Here is a 6,000-nt window from a genome sequence, read left to right as displayed (position 1 = left end):
CTGGTGACCACGCCTGCTCCCTGCCCCCCAGGTGAGGAGGAGCCACTGCTTTCCCGAGGACAGGCTGGTGACAATGGAGCTGGAGGCTGGAGCTGGAACTGCACTGAGGTCAGAAACGCCGTTGTGGCTGAAATTCAGGCTGGGATTAGATTTAAGATGGGGATGAGGCTAAAGTGGGGGGTTGAGGTTTGGTATTGAGGCTAAGGTTGGGGTCGGATCTGTGTTCAAGTTGGGGCTGAGACTGAAACTGATTTTGAGATCCAAGTAGGGTTGGGGCTAAGACTAAGGCTGTGCCATTCAGGCTGCGGTCAGCACTGGGGAAGGGGGTGAGGTTGGGGCTGAGCGCAGCGTTAGAGGTGGGCTCGGGGTGGGGGCTGGGGTTGCAGTTTCAGTTGGGTCTGGGCTAAATGTTGACGTTAGGATGGAAGCTGAGATCAGCTCTGACTTGGGGCCTGGACAGGAGGCTCCACTGCCCGTTCAGACCTTCACTTGGCTCTGGGAGTCTAATGACCTGACACTGGACGTGATGACATCTCGGCATCTCCTCCAACACCCCTCTTCATTCATTCATTATTTCATTCATCCATTCAATAAAAAAATGTGTCAGTCACCTATTGTGTACTAAATATTGTACCAGACGCTAGAAATGCACTGGTAAGCCAATGAGATGTGGCCGTGACTCTCAAGGAGCTTACATTTTAAAAGGAAAGACAATAACCCAACAATCACAGAACTGGATGCATAATTAAAAGTGTGCAAAGAGCTAGGAATGAAAGGCCCAGGAAGCCATGTGTGAGAGAGCACAGCAGATGAAGAGTCACGGAAGGCTACTGGATGTGATCAAAGCTTCCAAAGTGGTTCCAGTTCACATAGGGGGAACAGATGACAGAGGGATAGACTCTAGGTAGAAACCAAGGAATGCTTCACGGAAGGGGTGGCATTGTGCTAGGTTCCCCATGGTCTCCTCTATCCATGAAGCTGGGAGGCAGTGGATGCAGTGGATTTGGAGTCAAATAAACCTGGGCTCAAAGCCAAACTATCCAGGTACAAACCAGCCAAGCTGTTGTAGCCTTGGGCAAGTAACTTTCCCTCTCTGAGCCTCAGTCTTTAAGATGGAGACAGTAATTCCTACTTTGTAGGGTTTGTGTGAAGCTTCTAGATGTGTGTAGAGTTCCTGGCACATGTGAGGTGCTCAGTTACTATTGGCTCCATTCCCTTTTCAGGGCAAGGGGAATAGCAGGAGCTCGGGGCACGCAGCCGACACTCCACGGACAACCACTCAGGGTCCAGCTCTTCAGGCTCAAGCTGTCACCCTGACAGGCCTAGGCGTGATTTCTCCCTGGAGTTCATGCTCCCCAGAGTGCAGGCATGATTTACACAACCATCAGGACAACTCCAAATTGGACTAAAACCTAATGACTGGAAATAAGACAGGTAATGAAATTCTACGCAGAAAATTTACAGGGGAGATTTATTAGGTGTGTTTTATTTACAATGCTGAGCACTTAGGGCTCAGGGTGGGGTGCAGTATTGGACAGATAAATCCAGTCCACATCACCTACCCTGGCACTACGTCCACTCAGCCATCCTAGACTCCTGATAGGCGGAGACCCTTGCAGCAAACCCTGTGCTCACAGGACTCACAACCCCACCCCCACCCGTGGCCAGGCTCTTCCCGCCCTCACCACTTCATCCCTGTACTGCCAGCCTCTCTGGATCCTGGATTTCTCACTATCTTTGGGAAGACGACTGCCTCATTGTTGGGCAGGCTTTGCCTGGAGACTGGACCTCAGGAACATGGAGCGGAACAGCTGGAGAGCGGGAGCTTCAGGAGTGGCCAGGCTAGTGGTTGGCACCTAAATGAACCTGACCATGGAAAAAGTGTTCCTTGAGGTGCAGGGTGGCAGGCAGAGAGGGCAGCAGAAACCCAAGGAGAATGGCGCTCTTCCAGACCAGCAGTTCCCTGAGGCCAGGACCTTCTTGTGGTCAGGACAGGGGAGTAGCTGGAAGGAGTCTAGAGGAGAAACCGAGGCAATTCTATACTGCACCTGGGTATACAAGGGACCAAGGACCCAGTCAAGAGCTGCAAGACTGCTTTTAGCTACAGAGAGTGGAGCCGTCTCCTGTTCCCTCCTCTCACAGCCTGGGCACAGGGAAAGGTTGCTGGCCCTCATCACCCTCTCCGTGCCTCCTCCCCCATTACTCCCACGTGCCTCTTCTTTCCTCCACTTGCTTCTCTTGACTCCGATAACTTTTTAGCTTATTTTCCCCTCCTTTCACCTCACTCCTAGCACACTGACCCGCTTGTTGTTGCTCCAATGTGCCTAGAAAGTTCCTGCCTCAGGACCTTGGCACTGCTTCGAATGCTCTTCCCCCAACAAGCAGTACAGCTTTCTCCCTCACTTCCTTAAATGTCTTCTTCTCGGAGAAGTCTGACTGGCTCCTAATCCATCAAAATTTCAACCTCCCCCTAGACACTTCCTCCTCTCCCCCTTCCCTGCTTTAGCTTTTTTCTCCTTAGCATGAACCGCTAAATGCCTTCTTTTGGTTTTATTTCTTTATCATGTTTGTTGCATGTCTCCCCCACTAGAACATAAGCTCCAAGAGGACAAAGATTTGTGTCTGTTTTGCTTGCCAGTGTAACCGACAGCTCCTAGCACAGCGCCTGACATACAGAAAGCAGATATAAAATTTGTGGGTGGTTGAGCCTCATTTCTAATAGCCATACTGCCCTGTACGGAGCAGGGCACATACAAACATATGCAATGTTGCAGGCACTGTGCCCAAGGGCCCCTGTGATTACCTCCTGAGTGGCACATTTAGCAAGTGCCCTCAGCGCTTGCTCCCAGGTCAGGGACAGGGGGCACCAGATGAATGAGACCCAGGCACTACACTCAAAGAGCTCCCAGTTTGGGGGGGAGCAGAAAAGACTTGGGAAGAGCCGTTTTGTGCGCTCAATGCACAGCCTCTGGGAGATGACAGAGGAAGTCAGCTTAGGAGGCCTAGATGCTAGGATAGCCAGAAAGACTCCTGCAGGAGGCACCCCACAAGCAGCCCTCGCAGCCACACAAAAGTAAATAGGAGCTGGCAGCAGAGGCCATGGAGCCAGGTAGGGAGTCTCAGCTCTGCCATTTACCAGCTGTGTGACCTCAGATGTTCCTCAACCTCTCTGTGCCTCAGTTACCTCATCTGTAAAATGGAAATAATATACACTCCTCATTGGATGGCTGTGAAGATGATGTGAATTGAATTTGCAAAGCTCTTCAAACAGACCAGAACATAATAAATACACAATAAATGTTAGCCATTATTATTACTGCTTTTGTTAAACGTTAATGAAAATGGGCAAAGGAGAAAAGAATTACAGGGAATAAACTGGGCAGCGGTTAAAGGTAGAATAAGTATAGGTATGTTCAAGGTCAGAGCAGAGCCTTTCACACTGGTCTAGGGGCTGTGCTAGTAAAAGTCTAACAATGGGGTCTGGGGTGGGGAGACGGTGATGTGCATTTTGCCAATTTCTGTAGAGTCAATACTCCCAACAAGGCCAATTTCAAACTACCAAAGTGACATCACCGAACAAGAAGGTGGGAAGAGATGCACAATCGGCCCATACAGACACATACAAGTGACCTCCAGTGTGTAGGTTGGCTCAAAGGAGATGGCCTCTCTCTACCCCATGCCCTCCCCATCCCTGACAAGGCTAGTTCCATTTGTACCCTGCCCTTGGCCCTCAAATTTGGCTCTAGAAGGAGAAAAGATTAGGCGTGGGGTACGGGGCAGGGAGACACGAGCTCAAATGTGGGCTGAGATCCATGTGTGGCTGGACATTGGAGATCTCTGCCCCAGGGAATCTTGGGAGACACACACACACACACCTGAATCCACAGCACTGAGCCCGGTGGCCACCTGGATGTGGGCACATCTGCCTCTGGGGAGGCCAAGGTGATTTGAGCTGTTGGTATCCTAGATGGAATAAGAAAGGGGTACTTCCCAAAGCCACACGTTCCAACCTCCCACATGAATTTCCTTCATTCCAACCTCCCACACGAATTTCCTTCGGAGGTCCCTGGTCCCCTCCTGTGGGCTCAGATGGGGGAAGCTCCAGAAACCAACTTCAGAGACTTGGGGCTGGGCCAGCCCCCGCAGAGCTGCTCTGCTGAGGGGGGAGGGGCCCTGAAAGCTCCAGGATTTGCCACCTTGCTCCCTCCCTCCCACCCGCCCTCCCCAGCAGGTTATCAGCGTGAAAACAGGAAGGCTGGCAGTGCTATTAATAATACATGAAGCCAGCTTTGCCCCAATCAGGCGGGCAGGCAGAGGCGGGGAGCATCTCCAGCCCCCTGGGAAAGAGAGCGGCCAGGTTGCTGGGGGCCTGCCTGGCTGGGCCTTGGGGTAGGGGTGGAAGGAGACCCTCTCTTCCTTTTCCCACTTGCTTTGTGCATGTCCAACGCTCAAGGCCAGACACTGGCGCTTCCTCCATTTCATTGACTGCCATTTCCCTCCACAGCCACTGCCTGGGTCCCACAGAAGCTGCAGCCAGTATAGAAAATATAGCCTGGGATGCAGGAGACCTGGGTTCTGGGATGTGGGAGGCCACAGAGGGCAGAGGAACGGCCCAAGCTTTGTTGTCAAACAGATCTGGGTGTGAATCCTGACCCAGGCTTCAAACAAATCACTTTACCTCTCTGAACCTCTGATTCTTCATCTGCAAAATCGGTGACTACTAAGGAAATGATGGGGATAAACAAAAAGAACAGCTTTTAAATTTCTGGCATGTAGTAAGTGTTCAATAAATGGAAGCTTGGTATTACTATTACTATTTCTATGACCATGAACTTGGGTAAGTTTCTTCCTTCCCTGGGCCTCATCCTCCTAGCTATAAAATGAGGGGGTTAAACTGGGTGATCTCCAAGAGCCCTCCAGGAGGATTTCCATGACTACAGGGTGAGAAACCCCAGACCAGAGGTGAGATCTCAGAAGCCCCCAAGACACCCTGCCTCTCTGGTAGCCCCCTCTCTGGAAATGCTGTTCCTGCCCTGGAGTGTACCTACACTAAAACCCAGGGTACCTGTGTGGCTCTGGTCCACTCTGCCTCAGCTGCCCTACTTATGATGTAGGGAAAGTAATCCCATCTTTGCTCCCTGAGGAAGGGGCGAGCAGAAGGCAGGTCCTGGAGGAAAGAGGAAGGAGCCAGAGTTTTCTGGGGACAGAAAGAGCCTTGGCTCTGGATCATCAGTGGAGAATCACAATAGGCCCAGAGCTTGGGGGATCACCAATCCTTTCCACCTGCACTCATTCATTCATTCATTCATTCCACAATACTTATGGAGTCCCCTCGAGGTTTTGGTAGCAGCCCTCTGTCTTGGTTCTCCTTCTGCCTTCTGCTTGTCCCTTTGAAGGTCTTTCACTGGCTCCTTTTCCTCAAACAGCCCTTTAAATAATGGGGGTCACCAGAGTTCTATTCTTGACATTTTCCTCTTCTTATGCCACACACACCCCTGGGCCTTCCCAACTTCCACAGACTTATCTGTCTCTATGTCAACAATCCCAGACCTCCTTCCCCAGAGTGACTTTTCCCCATGCTCCAGACCCATGGATCCAACTGTCCACAGGGCATCTCCATGTTGATGCCTCATAGGCATCTCAAACTTAAAAAGATGCCCAAGCCCCCTCCACCTCCTCTGAGCCCTGCACACACCCTGTGTTCCAGTCACAGGAACAACTGGGCTCCGTCCTCCACCACCCAGTTCATCCTGGCTGTCTGCAGACTCTCCTGAATTATTGCCCACATAGAAGAGATCATTTCACCTCTTGGTCACATAAAGCAATGGAAACTCTGGCTACAGAGTCAGAAGATAAGGGTTCAAGCCCTAGCTCTGCAGTTTCATCAGTGCCACCCTGGGAGCCTCATTGAGTCTCAGTTTTCTCATTTGTAAAATGAGGATAAAACACCTTCCTCATTGTGTAGGATAATTGTAAAGATTAAATGATCTGCTTCAGGGG

This window comes from Rhinolophus ferrumequinum, chromosome 9 (assembly GCF_004115265.2).
Source record: "Rhinolophus ferrumequinum isolate MPI-CBG mRhiFer1 chromosome 9, mRhiFer1_v1.p, whole genome shotgun sequence".
NCBI classification, from domain to species: Eukaryota; Metazoa; Chordata; class Mammalia; order Chiroptera; family Rhinolophidae; genus Rhinolophus; species Rhinolophus ferrumequinum.
The sequence above is the reverse complement of the archived record's forward strand: the minus strand, read 5'-3'. Positions refer to the sequence as shown.